The following is a 17,831-nucleotide window of genomic DNA, read 5'->3' on the forward strand; positions in this document are numbered from 1 at the left end:
CTCTCACACACACCCCACCAGGGACCTGGCCCACAGCCCGGACCTGTGCCCTGACTGGGAATCAAACCAGTGGCCTTTGGGTTTGAGGGCCGGCACTCAATCCACTGAGCCATACCAGCCAGGGCTAAATATTTCTTTAAAGCAACAGTTCTCAAATTTTTTCATCCTACGATCCATTTACAATCTTAAAAATTATTGAACATCTCAAAGGGCTTTTTGTTATACATGGGCCTTGCCTTATTAGAAGTTAAAACATAAATTTTTGAAATGAGTACACAAACATACACCCATCAGCCATCAGAACTAGATGAGGTCATGACACAGCAAGTCAATTCTGGAAATTTCACTGTATGGCTGGAAGAAAAGGGCATCTTACAAAAATAATTGTCCTCTCATATGGCTTCTGAAAGGTCTTGGGGACCACATGTTGAGAGTCACTGATTTAACCCTTAACCATTTATCGGGCAGTGACTGGGGACCCTGGCATAAGACTTGGCTCTGTACTTGGCCCACTTGTGACCTTGGACCAGTCACCTAATCGCTCCGTGGGCTGTTTCCTCATCTGTGCAATTCACAACACCTGCACCTCGGGGAACATGGCGGCCAGAATTAAGACTTGGTTTTGACTCTAAACTGGGTGCAGCATCATTTTGGTTCCATTATGAAATTATTAAACGAGTCTCAGGCATTCCCGCCTTCGTGGTCCCTCTGGGGTACAGGGACGTTCCCAGCCACCGCTGCATCAGGGTCTCTTGGCCACAAGATGGCAGTGTCCTTTGGGTTTACCCATCCATGGAGGGGGTGATTCTGTGCCCGCCAGAGGCCTGATTTAGACTGGCTGGCCGAAAGCCTGGGGGTTGAGGCACCGATGCTTTTTGGGGTGAGTGGTCCTGGAGGAGCCCCTTTGCTCTGGCTCGTCTCTGTACCACTCCGGAATCCGGGTTTCCAGCTGAGGCCCCCCCGGGAAGCTCCCAGGCCTGCCTGCAGCCCAGCTGGCTATCCCTGGAGCAACAGAGATCACACAGCGCAGCAAGGGCTTCTGCGGGGGTGGGACAGGAGGCGCCCCATCCAGCCCACCTTTCCCAGCCTGCTCCTGCTGTGTCAGGTGTCTCCCCTTTGTCCATGCTGCCCTGCTGTCCTCAGAGTGATTGATTCTCTCCACCCGCCTTGCCACCTCGGCCTTGTCTCTGCATACAGATTGCTTTCCCTCCCTTATGAAGCACAGCCTCCACGAAACCGCTCCACAGCTGGAAGTAATTTTCCTCCCCTTGGCCCTCAGCACTTATCCCACCAGCTTCAGTGTTGTGGCAAAGCTTTTGGTCCACGTGTCTTTCTTGTCTTCCAGGACTGAGCTGGGCATCACTTCCCTCGGTGCACAGAACAGGCACTAAGGCAATATTTGATGGATGTGCAGTAACTGCCATTTGGGGGACATTTGTCTGTCATGCCCTCGCATTGATCTCATCTCACCCTATCCAGTCCCCATGGACTGGACAGTGGACTGGCCCAGCGACGTGAAGCCCTGCTCCAGTGTCAGCAGGCCTGTATCCAAACTCTGCTCCCATCACTTGATCACAACGTGACCTTGGACGAGTTACTGATTCTCGTGTGCAGCTCGGTTTCCCCATCTGTACAATGGGGATTATATTACCTGCCCCAGGTGACTACTGCAACTTAAATAAGATCCATTTCATGACTAATGCTTGATGGTGGCATAACACAATACAGCTTTTGAAAAACTGTATTGATTTATTGATTGATTGAGAGACAGGAAGAGAAACACTGATTTGTCGTTGCACTTATTCATGCATTCACTGGTTGGTTCTTGTGTGCTCTGGCCTGGGATCAGTTAAACCTGCAGCCTTGGGATATGGGGGCAACACTAACCCGCTGAGCTACCCAGCCAGGACCCAAGTAAAGCTTTTCATTTGAACAAAAACCTCACGATTTTACAATTTAAAGTTTGAAAACTGAAATTTGAAAGTTCAGATCTTGATCCTTTCAACCATGGCAAACTGCGGAAAGTAAAAACGGAACCCAGAGCGCGGCCCGTGTGGGAGGTGAGCGGCTGTTGTCCGGGACACAGCCCTCTTTGTGGCATTCTCCTTTAATTAGTGCCAGTCTCTTTAAAACCAACTCTGTAATTTCGGGGGAGTGTCTGTCAGAGCTGCTTTTAGATTCCCTGTCTTCAGGGGCTGTGGCCACATAGTTTAAGTAGATGAGCATCCTAATCCGCTTCCTAAGGGGGGAAGGTCTGCAAATCTGACTGGCGACTGGAGCTTTGAAATAGAACATCAAAGGCTCTGGAAAGAAGGATGTGATCTCCCATCAGTCTCTTTACCAGGGGATCCTAGCACCCTAACCCTTTCAGAACCGCACATCCCCAGACAGCTAGAAGCAGGCTGCATCCTTGTTGGGGGAGGGGGGGCAGACTCTGCAGACCCAGGGGGTCAGTCCCAGTCCAGCTGTTTACCAGCTGTGTGAGCTCCAGCAAGTTGCTTCACCATCCGGGTCCTGTTTTCTCATCTGCATATTAGATGAGAAACCTAAGGAGGTGGAGGTGGAAACTATACCTTCTGAGACTGAAGTGAGCCAGTGTGTGCATTTGGAGGGCGCTCGGCGCGACTGTCATGTTATCACAGATCCTAGGAAACAAGGAGACCTAGGCTGTCACCCAGCACCACGCACCCCCCACCCCCTCTCTGTGGCCTGCAGGCCGCTCCTGAGCCGGAGTGCCGGAGTGCCGGAGTGCCGGAGTGCCGGGAGCAGCTCGCCTTACCCTGGGCAACCCCCGGAGGGAAAGTTCTGGTGCAGAACCCACCCTGTCTCCCCGGCTCCTCTCGGGCCTGGACTGGGACTGTGCCCAAGCCTAGGCCATTGGTCAGGCCTTCCCCATTTTCCCTCCCCACCACCCCTCTTTGCTCTGCCCCACAAGGTGTACCCCAAATTCCCTCCCTCAGCCCTTCCTCAGGGACAAGGCCAGAGTCATCAGCCACGATCATTGGCCTCTTTGCTGATGCCCTTTTGAGAGTGGAAGCTGAGAGCACATGGCAGAGGACAAGCAGTTGTGGGCCCCACCGATCCGGCTCCCGCAGTTTCCAGACTCGAAAAGCCAGACTGAGTCCAGCGGGCACGAGGTCCTCCAACGGAGGGGACCTGGGCGGGTTACTTTTCCTCCCGGTACCTACTTCACAGGTAATGCCCGTGAAGCAGCCAGCAGGTATCTGGTGCTCAATCAAGGCCGTACTCTTAATTTACACTTCTGAGAAGGTTTCTCTGAATCCTACCACTTTGTCAAAGGGCTGCCGGGCGGGCCACACCCAACACCAGGCCCGGCCCCTGCTCTGCACCGCCACTGCCCCTCCCAGAGTCCAGTTTGGAAGAGGCCCTAGTGCAGAAGGCTGCCATCTGTGGGTATCGGACTTCTATTTTGGTCCAAACAGAAGCCGTGGTTCTCTCTATGTTCCTGATCATTAGAGAGGCCAGAAAAGCCAATGAGTTGGTGGGCGGGGCCCCAGGGAGAGGTCAAAGGCTAAAAGCTAGAGGGGCAACCCCCACTCTCTGAGGTCTCCAAATTCCCCTCCCAGGCCTGGACGCCTCAATCTCGTCTGCCAGTCCTTCCCACCAATCACTCCCACCGGTCCCGCCCACCGGTCACGCCCACCGGTCCCGCCCACCGGCGCCTCAGGTCTCTGCCTCTCGCTCAGAGACTGAACAGCCCCTGGGATGGCAAATGCCTAGAGGAAGTCTAGAATGTTAGACCTGGACACGTCCGTAGAAAGAAAAAGTCCTACTGCCTCATTTGTTGGTATTATTATTAATGGAAGTATCTAACTTTTGATGATATAAAATATTTAAATAATTTGTCTTACTTATATGTCAGCCTACCCACTCCCCACCACGCCCCACAGTCTCCACATGACAAAGAAAACCCTTGCTTTTTGGTGTATAGTCTTCCAAACCCTTTTTAGGCTAAACGAAAAAGGCAAAGCAGTGTGGTGTTTAAAAGTTCAAGCTCTGCAGTGAGACCATGTGGCTTCAGATCCTATCTCTGTATCTCACCTGCAAGTTATTCAACCCAGCTCGGCCACTGTCTCCCCATTAGTAAACTGAAGGTCATGTGTTTATATCATAGCGGGGTTCTGAACATCAAACAAGATAATCCACACAAGTAATTTTGTCACAGTGGCTGGCGTATAGAAGACTTGGTAGACGTTAACTGTTCTATGAGTATTGATGTTCTGCAGTCTGCTTCTTTAACTAGGTATTTCATGGACTCATTTTCATCTCAAGTGTATTACCTGTAGCTGCTTCTGCTCTTCAGTGGCTGGGTGAGGCTAAGGCACCATGTGGCCCACAAAGGTTAACATGTTTACTGTCTTGACCTTTGCAGAAACATGTTGTTGGCCCATGGTCTAGATCAGCGATTCTACACTGTGCTCTGTGGAAAGCTAAGGTTCCATACAGGCGCCTCAGGGAGAAGAGAGTAGATAGTGGGACGCCAGCACGCTTTTCTACCAGGACGGGTCCACCAACCACTTAAGGAAGAAATGATACCAATTCTCCACTATCTCTCAGAGAGGAGAAGCAGGGGAAACCTCCTAACTTGTGAGGCCAGCATTACCTCCACACCAAAAACAAGACAGAGATTACAAGACAAGAATACAGACACGTATCTCTGATGAACACAGATCCTCAACACAAGATTGGCAAATCAAGTCCAGCAATATTCAAGCAGACCTGTGTACCTGAACCAAGTGGGACTTGTCCTAGGTGTGCAAAGCTGGTTGACACCTGAAAATCAGTTGGTACAATCCATCACATCAAAAGGCTAAAACAGGAAAATCACACGATTGTGTCTGTAGATGCAGAAAAACCATTTGACAAAACCCCACACCATTCATGACAAAAGCTCTCAGTAAACTAGGGATAGAGGGCAACATCGTCACTTGGTAGAAAATCTCTACCAAAAGGAAAAAAAAACTAACTAAAAATAACCTCATACTTAATGGTGAGAAACCTGAAGCTTTCCCACTGGGATCAGGTACAAGACAAGGATGTCCCCTTTCTCCACTGACCTGCAACATCGTACTGGAAGTCCGTGCTAATATAAGAAGAGAAAAGGTATACAGATTGGGAACAAGAAATAAAACTGCATTTGTTTGCAGATGAAATGATTGCCTCTCTAAAAAACCCAAATGAACCAGGGTTCAGAGACCTTCCGGTTTGGTGAAGACATCCACATACCAGGAGGGTGTGCACCCCAACCCTATTGGGACAGAAGACCCTGTGTGTGGGGTCCTCCCAGACCTTACCCTGTCTCTTCATCTCGCAGTTCAAGTGTGTCCTTTAGCATTTCCTTTAATGAACTGGAAAATGTAAATGTTTCTCTGAGTTCTAGCAAGTAATCAAATACAAAGGGGAAAAGTCGTGGGAACCTTGCAGTCAAGTCAGACGGAGGATGTGGGCAAGCTGCTACTTGGGACTGGCATTTGAGTAGGGGGGTCTTGTGGGACTGATCCCTTAACCTGCGGGGTCTGACATCATCTCCAAGTGAATGGTGTCAAAATTGAGTTACCTTGCAGGACACCCGGCCAGCGTGGTATGGGAATAAACCCACACATCTGGTGAGCAGGAGTGTCAGGAGTGTTCGGTGTGAAAGTGAAGGAGAAAGACACAGAAAGAGAACTGTAGGTTTTCCCAATACAGTCGTCCACAGCAGCATGTTAAGATGTGTCCAAACCAGCAGGTACATACAATGATATGAACTTTATTATCCTCTAAACTTCATATGCTTGAAATGTTTCACAACTTAAAAGGAAAACAGACTAGCTCTGGCTAGTGTGGCTCAGTAGTGTGAGTGCTGGCCTGCGAACTGAAAGGTTGCCAGTTCAATTCCCATTCACGGCACATGCCTGGGTTGTGGGCCAGGTCCCCATTCAGGGGCGTGCTAAAGGCAGCCAATCAATGTTTCTCTTGAACATCGATATTTCATCCCTCTCTTTCTCTCTCCCTTCCCCTTTCTCTAAAAATAAAGCCTTTAAATAAATAAGTAAATAAATAAAACAGAGTTGATATATAAACACAGAAAATATTGCCAATAGTTCAAAAGGATATACAATGAAAAATAAATATCCCACCCACCAGGTCTGTGGCCCCCCCTTCACACAGACACTGATTATTACCAGTTTCATATATAAGTGGAAGAGTTTGCAAATGTGACTTTTAATACCTAAAAGAGCTGCTCCACTGGGAAGAACCATTGACCATCCTCACACACATGGATGTCTGGTTCTCCTCGTCCATGAGGCCTTCCTCTGGAGAGTCTACCCTGAGACCCTGCATTTTGGACGTTCCACGGAGACCATGCCATTTCCCCTGTGATTGGACTTGAACCTGTCTTGTGTGTCTTTTGCAGTTGGCCATCATGTGGGCCTTGCTTTACCAGAGTCAGCTTCTCAGGGGAAGGACCACTTATCTCTCTGAAGCACCCTCCCCAGGATCTCCAGAATGAAATTTGCATATGCCAGACAGCCTGCATTGTAAGTCAGGCCATCAAAAACATATCCTCAAAATTTGGTGAAAATCAGTCCAGCCGTTTCCTTATGGTAGTGACACAAGTAGACAAGAATCCACACTTCACTTCGTCATATGGACAGAACCCCCACTGCTCCACTACTCTGACCTTTAGGAAAAACAAGAGAGCGCGCTTAGCACACGGTTCTGTTCCCTGCCTTTCCCCCCTTACTCATCACCAGGTCTTGAAGTGGTTTCATGCTTTATATCAGTCCACATAGTTCTGCCCTTGTATTCCTAGTATCAGTACTGGTTCAACTCAAACATTTCAAAAATTTACATGGAACCATAAACGACCCCAAATAGCTGCAGCAATTTTTAGAAAGAAGAACAAAGTAGGAGGGATCACAATACCTGATATCAAACTATATTACAAGGCTACTGTCACCAAAACAATCTGGTGCTGACATAAGAACAGACACATAGACAAATGGAACAGAATGCAGAAGTCAGAAATAAACCCATGTCTCTATGGTCAAATAATATTTGACAAAGATGGCAGAAGCATAAAATGGAGTAAAAATAGCCCCTTTAACAAATGGTGTTGGGAGATCTGAACAGCTACATGCAAAAAAATGAAACTTGACTACCAACTTACACTATACACAAAAATAAACTTGAGATGGATAAAAGACTTAAATATAAGTAACAATACCATGAAAGTCCTAGAGGAGAACATAGGCAGGAAAATCTCAGACATTTCACACAGCAATGTTTTCACCAATATGTCCCCTACAGCAAGGGACATAAAGGAAAGAATAATCAAATAGAATCTCATCGAAGTAAAAATCTCCTGCATGGCTAAAGAAAACAGTATTAAAATAAAAAGAGAACCAACGACTTCCGCCAAGATGGAGGTATAGGTGGATGTGCCGTGGCTTCTCACACAACCAAGTTTAGGGACAACTAAATATGAGCATCAGAAAACACAACCAGAACACGGAAAATTGAACTTTTCGGAAGTCCGGTAACAACAAATTCTTCAGCCCGACCGGTAAGGGGCGAAACCGGCATCTCGTGAGGGGTTGCACAGGACTCCGGTCGGACGGACCCAGGCGCGGAATCCAGACGCGCGAATCCAGACGCACGGGTTCCAAACCCAGGATTGGACCTAGTGAGCGACCGAGCAACCCACCGGGTGAGCGACTGCTGAGGAGACAGTGGGGAGGCGGTGCTGCATGTTGACTGCGGTTGCCTATCTGTGGGCGAGCAGACAGGCGAGGGAGTGGGCGCTTGGACCGGGCCGGCGGTCCCCGTGGCTTGCAGCAGTAGAGGGCGCCGCCATATCTCCGCTCTGACCACGCCCCCACATACAGCGTCACAACCCAGCGACCTGGGAGTCCAAGGCGACGCTTCTCACATTTAAAGGGCCAGAACAGACCAAAAATGTCACAGGAAGACCTCAAAGCCCCAGAGATAAATCTAAGCGACGAAGAAATAGCAAAACTCTCAGACGCACAGTTTAAAACACTGGTCATCAGGTTCCTCACAGATCTGGTTGATTATAGCCACAAATTAGAGAAACATATGAAGGCTAAACTAAGGGAAATGAATGGAATTCCACAGAAAACCCATAGAGATGAAAAGGAAACTGGGACTCAAATCAATGAAGTGGCCCAGAAGAAAGCAAATAATGGCCAAACAGAAAAGAGTCAAGGAGCAAGAATTCAAAGAAATGAGGAGAGTCTTAGGAACCTCCAGTACATCTTTAAACGCTCCAATATCCGAATTATAGGGGTACCAGAAGGGGGAAAGACACAACCACCAGTGGAAAAATTATTTGAACAAATAATAAAAGAAAATTTCCCCAATCTGGCAAAGGAAATAGACTTCCAAGAAATCCAAGAAGCTCAGAGAGTACCAAAAAAGTTGGACTCAAGAAGAAACACACCAAGGCATATCATAATTACATTAGCCAAAATTAAAATGAAGGAGAGAATCCTAGAAGCAGCAAGAGCTAAGGGGACAATCACCTACAAAGGAGTCCCCATCAGACTGTCAGCAGATTTCTCAAAAGAGACCTTACAGGCAAGAAGGGGCTGGAAAGAAATATTCCAAGTCATGAAATCTAAAGACCTACAACCAAGATTGCTCTATCCAGCAAAACTTTCATTTAGAATGGAAGGACAGATAAAGTGCTTCTCAGATAAGATCAAATTCAAGGAGTTCATCATCACCAAGTCCTTATTATATGAAATGTTAAAGGGACTTATCTAAGAAAAAGAAGTTAAAGAAACATGAACAGTGAAAGGACAACAAACTCACAGTTATTAACAACCACACCTAAAACAAAAGCAAACTAAAAGGACAGCTAGATCAGGAGCAGAAACATAGAAATGAAGATCTCAAGGAGGGTTAGCAACAGGGGGAGTGGGAGGAGGAGATGGGGGGAGAAGGTACAGAAAATAAGTAGCATAGACAGTAGATAGAAAATAGATGGGGGGGGGGCAAGAATAGCATGGGAAATATAGAACCTAAAGGACTTGAGACACATGGACATAAACTAAAGGGGGGTAATGGTGGGGATGGGGGGGCAGGGTGGAGGGGAATGAAGGGGGGAATAGAACAACTGTAACAGCATAATCAATTTTAAAAAATAAATTAAAATAAATTAAAAAAAAAAAGAGAACCAACTATATGGGAAAACATATTTGCCAATGATAATTCAGAGAAGGGTTTGATCTCCAAAATATACAAAGAACCCACACAATTCCACTCCAGGAAGACAAACAATCCAATTAGAAAATGGGCAAAGGACTTGAACAGACACTTCTCAAAGGAAGACATACAAAGGGTCCAGAGACACATGAAACGATGCTCAGCATCAGAGAGATGCAAATTAAAGCCACAATGAGATACCACTTCACACCAGTCAGATTATATCATAAATCAACAAACAATAAGAAAAGGGAACCCTAATGCACTGTTGGTAGGAATGCAGATTGGTGCAGCCACCATGGAAAACAGTATGGAATTTCCTCAGAAAACTAAACATGGAACTACCTTTTTGTGGGAGCGACTTCTCTGCGAGTCCCCCCAAGTGCCACAGACGAAAGTGAATGAATATGGCGAGACATGCTGAGATCTGCTTGGGAAGGCGGAGTGGGCTGTGACCAGTTTCTCCGGGGAGACAAAGGCCAGCAGCGGTCAATTTCTCTGAGAAGAAAAAGGCCCCAAGTTCCCTGCTCCATAGCCTTTTATTGGGTTGTAATACACAGGAAGGCAGGACGGCAAGGATCAAACAGTAGATAACATTACAAAGAAATCTGAGGGCTTCAGAGTCTGAGTCAGTGTCTGTCAGGAAGAGAGTTGCAGAAACTTTGGGAGTTATACTCATTTCCTCTCAGACCCTTATCATATGAATGAAAGCACTCTTAGCAGAGCAGATTTCACAGGTTAATCAGCAAGTTTTTGTGATGCTAGATTTTTCCCCAGGATACACTCTAGCAAGGCAAGCAGCTGCACCCTTCCTCTTCAGGTATTCAGGTTTAAGGGGATTGGAGCCAGGAAGCACCTCTCCCAGAGCACATGGGGACTCAGGCTATGACAAAGCCTGGGAGGCGAGAGTCCATTGCTCTTTGTTGCAGCCCCCCACCTCAGTCCTTCCATGAAGGCTTCCCAAGTGATCCAGTCTGGCTTAGGTTGCCCCCTGCTGTGAGTGGGTCTTACCCGTCATTGACTTCCAACCAAGCTTTGGAGGCAGGGAGAGGAAACTGAGGCAGCGTTTGCTACCAGAGACAAGGTTTGTCTCCTGTGGCTGGCATTCCAGAGGTTGTCCCTCTTGCCCTTAGCCACAAGGAATTGAGATACAATTCCTAAAACTAGGCAGAGTGGTCTACAACACCTTTTGACCCTGCAATTCCACTGCTGGGATTATACCCCAAGAACCCTGAAACACCAATTCAAGAGAACCTATGCACCGCAATGCTCATAGCAGCACAATTTACAATGGCCAAGTGCTGGAAACAGCCTAAGTGCCCATCAGTAAATGAATGGATCAAAAAACTATGGTACATTTACACAATGGAATACTACGTACACAGCAGAAAGAAAGAAGGAGCTCCTACCCTTCGCAACAGCATGGACGGAACTGGAGAGCATTATGCTGAGTGAAATGAGCCAGGCTTGGCCAAAAAGTCCATTTAGTTTTTTTCCATAAAATAAAAGACACATTTGTTACTTTCACCAGTAACTTTCTTGATTTGGATATTTTGAATGTGTCAGCGATCTCCCACTATTGGCTTCTAGACACCTGCCAATGCAGAAGACAGCCCCGCAGCAAAGACTTACTGCGCCACAATGTCAACTGTACCAAGAAGCTTCACAAACTACCTTTGATGTAATCAATAGGTCACAGCACCTGCTGCATAGATAGCACAAATCTTTTTTACATTCCAGTTGTGTTTTTACCTTTTCTGAAATAATAGAGCATAATACGCTGAAAATGTTACATAAGTTCTTCCATCTTCAGTATTAAAATGGCTGCACAAAAAGTCCCCAGTTCTGATTTGTTTTTTCAAATGCACGCTGATACAACAGCTGTCACAATCCAACCTAACCACACAGTTTTGAATGAAGTTAAAGACAACTAAGCACTAGCGGAGCCATCATATGGAAAAAAACTAAATGAACTTTTTGGCTGACCGAATATTAACCAAATATTACCCATATAAAGTAAGGATTTACTTAGGACTTTTGTTATTATTGTTGGAAATTGCCTCATGCTTTTAGGCAGCTGCATAGTATTTCATTGTATGACTTCACCATAATTTTATTAAATTTGTTCCCAACTAATGGACATTCAGTTTCTTTCCAGTGTTTTGCTGGACTAAACAAGTCTACCATAAATGTCCTTATTTATTCTATAAACTGGGAAATTGTGCATAATAATTTGTTTGGAAAATAAGGTTTTCCTGCTAAAACACAAAACTCAGAACGCCACGGGATTAAAGACTCTTTTCTCTTGGGCCTTCTGTGAGTCTCTTTTTCTTCAGGTGACTGGGCTAAGGATGAGTTTAAAACGGATTGGCAGCAAATGCCTGGGAAGGAAGCCCAGGCAAAGAGGAGGCTTCCTGGGGTGCTTGAGGGAGAAAAACAGCCCTGTGCTGTGGTTCCCAGCATGGAGGGGGTATTTATCAAGGCGGGTGGGAGATGAGTTGGCCAGACTTTGAGGGGTCCAGTGTTGGCTGGGCACAGAGCTGAGAGACTGGACCCATTCAGCTATGTTCTAAAAGAAGCAGGGAGAGGAAGGAAAAACAAGCCCAGACACACACTGGGTGGCTGCCGGCTGGCCAGGGCTCCTGGTACAACAAGCCCAATGCCAGGCTGCCGGGCCCAGCCAGCTCGGCCCCCCTGGGCAACCCACCCAGACTGGGCAGGTTTAGGTCAGTTCTGAAATTGCTTCTTGGGGCTATTAGGAATGGATTTTTCCAGATTATGGGCTAATTCAGTACTTTTCCAGAGAGATGGGCTACCTAGGCCAGAAAGGTAGTTTTCTACTGTGTTATGTATGTGATGAATGTGAATTAATGCATCTTTATCCATCAAAGGCATTATGGCACCACTTGCCACACGATTCTGTGTAGAATGCTATTAGTGAAACACAAGAACCAAAAGACAAAAAAGTTTGGGAAATGCCAGGTCATCAGAATCAAGCAACACTCTTTACTGTGGGGAATCCTCAGAGCCTTCAGTGTGCTAATACTGCACTTCGTGACGTTTCTGAAAGGAGATCTATGTGGGAGGAGGTTTCTTTGCAGCGAGGACGGGTTGCCCTGTACTGGAAGCTCTGTTTGCAAGTCTTTCCCATCCTTTGGTCACTGGGTAAGGCTGGTGCCTTTTATCTAGGGTTCCTTCCCCTGGAAAGAACTAGAAAATGAAATGCTGAAGAAGCAGAACCTGAGTCTTCATTCGCTCTGACACCGATTTGCTCATTGATATTAGAATGTCCTTTCCCTTTTCTGTGCCTCACGTTTTTTCTCTGGAAAATGAAGTGGTCAGACTATTTCAGTCATTTTATAAGTTTTTGATCAGTGGAAGCCTTCTGTCAAAGGCTTAAGCATCATCCCATATGAAGCAGGTAAAAGTGGTCTTTAACCAAAATGTTTTTAAGGTAATATTACATTGTTCTAACATGGACGTGTTTGCTATAAAAGTCAGGATGGAGGTACTATAGGAGAAAGGAGGAAGTTTGATGAGGTCGGGGCGCACAAAGTGTTTTCCGGGTGGCTGTGAAATTCTATTTGTTGACCTGAGTGGAAGTTACAGGTGGTGTTTTCCTTAGAACCATTCAGCAAACTATAAAAATATTATATTACTAATGCATTATAGAGTCAATCACTGAGAACCCAAATGAGTCTGTTAGGTTTAGTGGCAAAAGGCAGAAACTCTAAAATAAAAGTGGCTTACATAAGATAGAAGTTTATGTTCCTTTCATGTAAACAAAGCGTGATGGTGACAGCCCAGGGCACTCAGTGTAAGTAAGAACACAGCGGTCATCAAGGACTCCAGGTGCCTTCCACACTGTCTTCAACAGGAGACTTCCCATTCGCAGTCCAAGACGGCTGCTGAGCTCCACCATCATGCTCGCCTTAGAGCCAGCATGAAGAGGGACGAGAGGAAGGGCAGACCTCTAGAAGTAGCATTCACAACCTTTAGTTACGTTCCATTGACCACAACTTAATTACACAGCCTTATCTAGCTGCAAGTGAGGCTGGGAAATGTAGTCTTTGAGTTGGGCGGCCATGGACAGACCCAACTCTAGTATTCATAACAAAAGAAAAAACGAAGGGTAGATTTAGGTGACAACCAGCAGAATTCGCCACAACTTACTAATAGACTTGGGTTTCTGATGTACTGACATTAAATGGATGACCCACGTCAGTGTCTTTGCTGCCTTGCAGTCACAGTTTTAGATGTAGCTTGAGATGTCAAATCAAGATGAATACTAATAGTCTGAGGAACTGCAGAAGCACTCACAGGTGTGGTTTAAAAACCCCTGAACTAGAAGCTCCCTGAGAGCTCTTCCAGCTTTGACATTCTAGAATTCTATGAAAGCCCTGTCCCCATCCATGGGTTTAGGGCTTTCCCTCTGGGGATTGGCAGGGACTTCTGTTACCTTTGGGATTGAGAACTGTGCTCATTGTTGCTTCTGAGTCAGCACATCCCCAGCCAAACAGCTTGAAAAGCTCTCTGTCATTCAGCAAAGTTTCCTCTTGGGCTGGGAGCTCCCCAGAGGAGGTATGGTTTACTGCAGCATTGAAAACTTAGGATTTTAAAGCACTGGCTGCTTCTTAGCAGGAAGTGGCTCAGACTTTTTCTCCAGAATATCAGAGAGCTTTATGGTAGAAGGGCTTGCCTTTGACTCAATCCTTTCATTTTGCAAAAGAAAAAGCAAGGATCCAGAGAAGCTGAGAGATTTATATGAAGTCATCAGCAACGTACAGCAGGGCTGGGCCACATACTGACTTGTCCTGATACTTTTTGTTACTTCGAATTTAATGTATACTTTCTATGTGCCAGACTCTGGGCTAAGCTAATACCACATGCATCATTTCATTCTCACAATAAACCTGAGACATAGGTACATTAAAAAAATTTTTTTTTTGCTAATTTTGCAGATGAGAAACCGGCAGATGTGGACTTGGCCAAGGCCACATTGTTACTCCACGTGGATCAGAATGTGAAGCCAGGCAGAGCCTGCACTCGAACCTTCACTCTGAGAACTACTGCACCCCACAGCTGCTCTTGGCTTGAGGATGACAGGTTCTACTGTCACCAGAAAGGGACCGGGCCTGCAGCAGGCCTGCCTTGGGCCGTCCAGGAGTGTGTGGGTCCTGACTTTGTTCAGCAAAGATCTCACAACACAAGGCCAGGTGATTTTGAGGTTTTTGTTTATTGAGGCTTGGAACAGGGAAACCCAGGAAGGACTTAGGGGAGCAGTAGCAACAGGAGAGAGCCCGGGTGGCACTCTGCTTTGGCTCCCTAGAAATGTTACAGGAAAAAAGTGAGCCAAGGTGGCTGCCGTCAGCCTACTGGGAAGTGAGAGAAAGCGGGGCTTTGGAGACAGGTTCAGGGAGTTAGCCTGGGATAAGCTGCCGCTGCCCATTGCTCCCCTGGTTGCAAGTCTAGTGGGGACCCTTGGAGTTTAGGAGAGAAAAGTAAAGATACACACCTGAGAGGGAAGAAAGGTGTGGCAATGCTCCAGAGAGAGCCCACTGACTGAGTTCAGTTTTAAAGTCAGTTGGCCCAGCCGAAACGAGACCAGTCACATCCACTTTGTCCCCAGAAATGAACATCTGCCCAGCACTCTCAGCTACTTTGGGAACATGGTTACATCACTTTTCCATTCTCAAACGGGAATAAAATGCAAGGCCGACTGACCTCCTCCACTATATTTCTGTGGGAGATCCAGCAGCTTTGGGCAGGAGTCGCTCGTGTTTCCACGGAGTGAGCCCAAAACACCAGGACCATCCGTTGCGAGGAAGCCGAGCTGGCCACCCTCTGACAAGCGCGCCGTAGGAGCCTCGTATGGAATTTGTGGTCACACAAACACAATGATGTACTAATTGGTTTCAAAGGTTCAAAGTCCGCGTTGACTCTCTTTTCTTTTCCTTCTTCTGTTACAGCCGGAGCACAGACAAGCAGGCCCCTCGGAGGTACTGTGCTATAACACTGGGGTTAGAACATCTGTCGGGAAGACGGAATGGCTGCCGGGGCTGAAAGGCGGTTTACTCGTGACTAAACATTCGACACAGTTCCAAACTCACCCGCTGACATTGTTGCTGTCGGCGAAATCTGGTTTGGAGGAGGAGTGATCAGTGACATCATGCTGTGGCCTTGCCAAAGGTTCAGAAGGTGGAACTGGCTGGGGCCTGGTTCCTCATCTGGCCATGCATCCCAGGGGCAGCTATTCTGAGGCGTCCAGGGGACCCAGAGGACCAGGGTTGGGGGTGGAGGGAAGCATTACTGGCCACCTCCAAGTTCTTAATCAGCTCCTTCCTGTTTATTCTCGAGTGTCCTTGATTAGGGAAGACAGAATTCTGCGGTTTTACTGGATGGCTGCAAACCGCTTGGCTGGGTAGTTATCTGTCTCAGTTTCCTACTCCACTTGTCCTGGCCCACTATCCTGTCTCACTGCCTCTGAGCAGATACACTTCACCATGCCACTGGGCTATTCTGTCCCTTCAGACCACCCTGTGCCCCAGTCTCATGCTCCTTCAGCAACCTCTTGATCCAGCAGCTTGGCCCAGGGCGTAATATGCCCTGAGGCATAGATACAAAACCTGTGGCTAGTTCCTAGGCCTGTGCCCGCGCTGAGGTGGGTGCACTGGTGTTTACCACGAGCCTCCAGCACCGCAAGAAGAACCAAATGGTGCTTCTAAACCTGCAAAGGCTCTGACACGAGACATGGGGGCCACAGGCTCCCCCAGCCGCCCAGCCCAACAGCCCACAGCAGGTCTCCCTGCCTGGCAGTTCCTGGGTGGTGCACACGGCGGCGCTGGGCTGCTGCCACTCTCCCTCTGGGCAGGGGAGCAGAGGAGCCGTCCAGCCTAGTGGACGGATGGACGACAGGAAGCCCTCCGGGAGAGAGGCACTGACCGGCTCCCAGCTCTACAGGCTCCTCCTCCTCCAGCACCTGAGGGTCAGCCTAGCTTTGAAACCGTTCCAGAGGTGGGGAAGAACGGGATGAGGTCATGGGCCTGAGAAGAGGCTGCAGAAAGGCCCCGGGCAGTGGGCGTTGCTTTGTCCTTGTGCGGCTGAGAAGAGTGCCCATGGGGTGGGGTGCTGGGCGGCCTGTTGGGAAGGCGGCCAGGTTGGAACAGGGAAGGGGAGTCTGCGTGGCTGGCCTGCCTGGGTGCGGAGCCGAACCCCGGAGAATCCGCCCCAGCTCCGTCTGGCCCAGGCTGTGCAGAGCCGCACCGAAGACTGCAGTCTCACCGCCACTAGCCACTGGAAAGCTCTGTAACCTTTACTTTTATGTCCCAAAGAGCATTAAAAGGGATCTAATTAATAACCCAGAGAAAACTCCATTTCAGTTTCCATCAATCCTACCCATCCCCTTGCTCCCACTGCCCAAATGCCAGGAAACACTACAAAACCTCACAACCCAGCACTTGGAGGGAGGGAGATTTTTGCTTTATTTTTTCCTTTTGGTTAAAAAAAAATTAAGAATTTTTTCACTTCGAAATAATAAAGGCTTCACAAGAAGTTAAAAAACAGGGGTACTCAGAGGCCCCACATACCCTTCACGCAGCCTCCCCCAGTGGTTACATAGCACATAACGCTCCTATTCAACGTGAGTGGCTCGTCTCACCCTTAAAAGGACTGTGAGATTACAATTACGATCACCGTTTTACCCAACAGGAAACTGAGTCTCAGAGCAGTGAAATTGAAGCAGTGGACTTGAAGTCAAGCGCACCGACTCCAAAGTGTGCCCCGGTCCTCCTCCAACCTCACGCTTCCTCCATCCCTGCCCCCGCCCCTCCAGGAAAGAGGCAGAGTCCTGAGGAGGCCCAGCCCTGGAAGAATGCAGCTCTTCACATGCCTCAGGAGAGCAGGGGCCAACTAGAATTTGCTCCCAGTCAGAGGAGCTCCCCTACATAGCTCGGCTCTAGAGTCATCAAAATTACGCTGGGACCCAGACAGCGGCCCAGACACGGCTCGGCTCCCGTCCGAAGCTGGAACACACTTTTTGCTCCACTTAAGGCTGCTCTTTGCCCCTCCCATGACTTCCTTCCATTCTTCCCTCCTGCTCCGTGTTTCTCTGAAGCCCAGGGTAGCGTTCCTCTGCCATATACAAGGACTGTCATCCCCTTTCTCCCAAAGGTGTGGCTGTGCCTCACCCTGTCTCACGACATGAGGAAGCGCTATATGCCTACTGAGTAAACATGCAATCTTAGAGTCAGAAATCTGACTTCTTCCATTAAAGCGACAGAATACCCAACCCAAGCCAGCATACGCAAAAAAGGGGGTGCATTGGCTCCTGTACGCACAAGTCCAGGAGTAGGGCTGCAAATCACATAGTGTATATCCCACAGGCATGTACCCTGCTGCGTGTTACAGAAACTGGACTCCAGAAGCAAAGCCATCTGGCCATCCTGGGAGGGTGTAGAGCCAGGGCAGTCACAGGTGCTGCAGCAGGTCTGTCCGTCAGTCACCTTCCCTGGGGCCCTTCGCCCCCTGCTGCTCTACTACCAGCCTCCTGTCTGCAATCCAAGGTGGAAGATGGATAAAGTACGGCGTCCCCCTCCTTT

Source organism: Artibeus jamaicensis, unplaced genomic scaffold (assembly GCF_021234435.1).
Source record: "Artibeus jamaicensis isolate MK-2021 breed Jamaican fruit bat unplaced genomic scaffold, CSHL_Jam_final contig_432, whole genome shotgun sequence".
In the NCBI taxonomy this organism is placed as follows: Eukaryota; Metazoa; Chordata; class Mammalia; order Chiroptera; family Phyllostomidae; genus Artibeus; species Artibeus jamaicensis.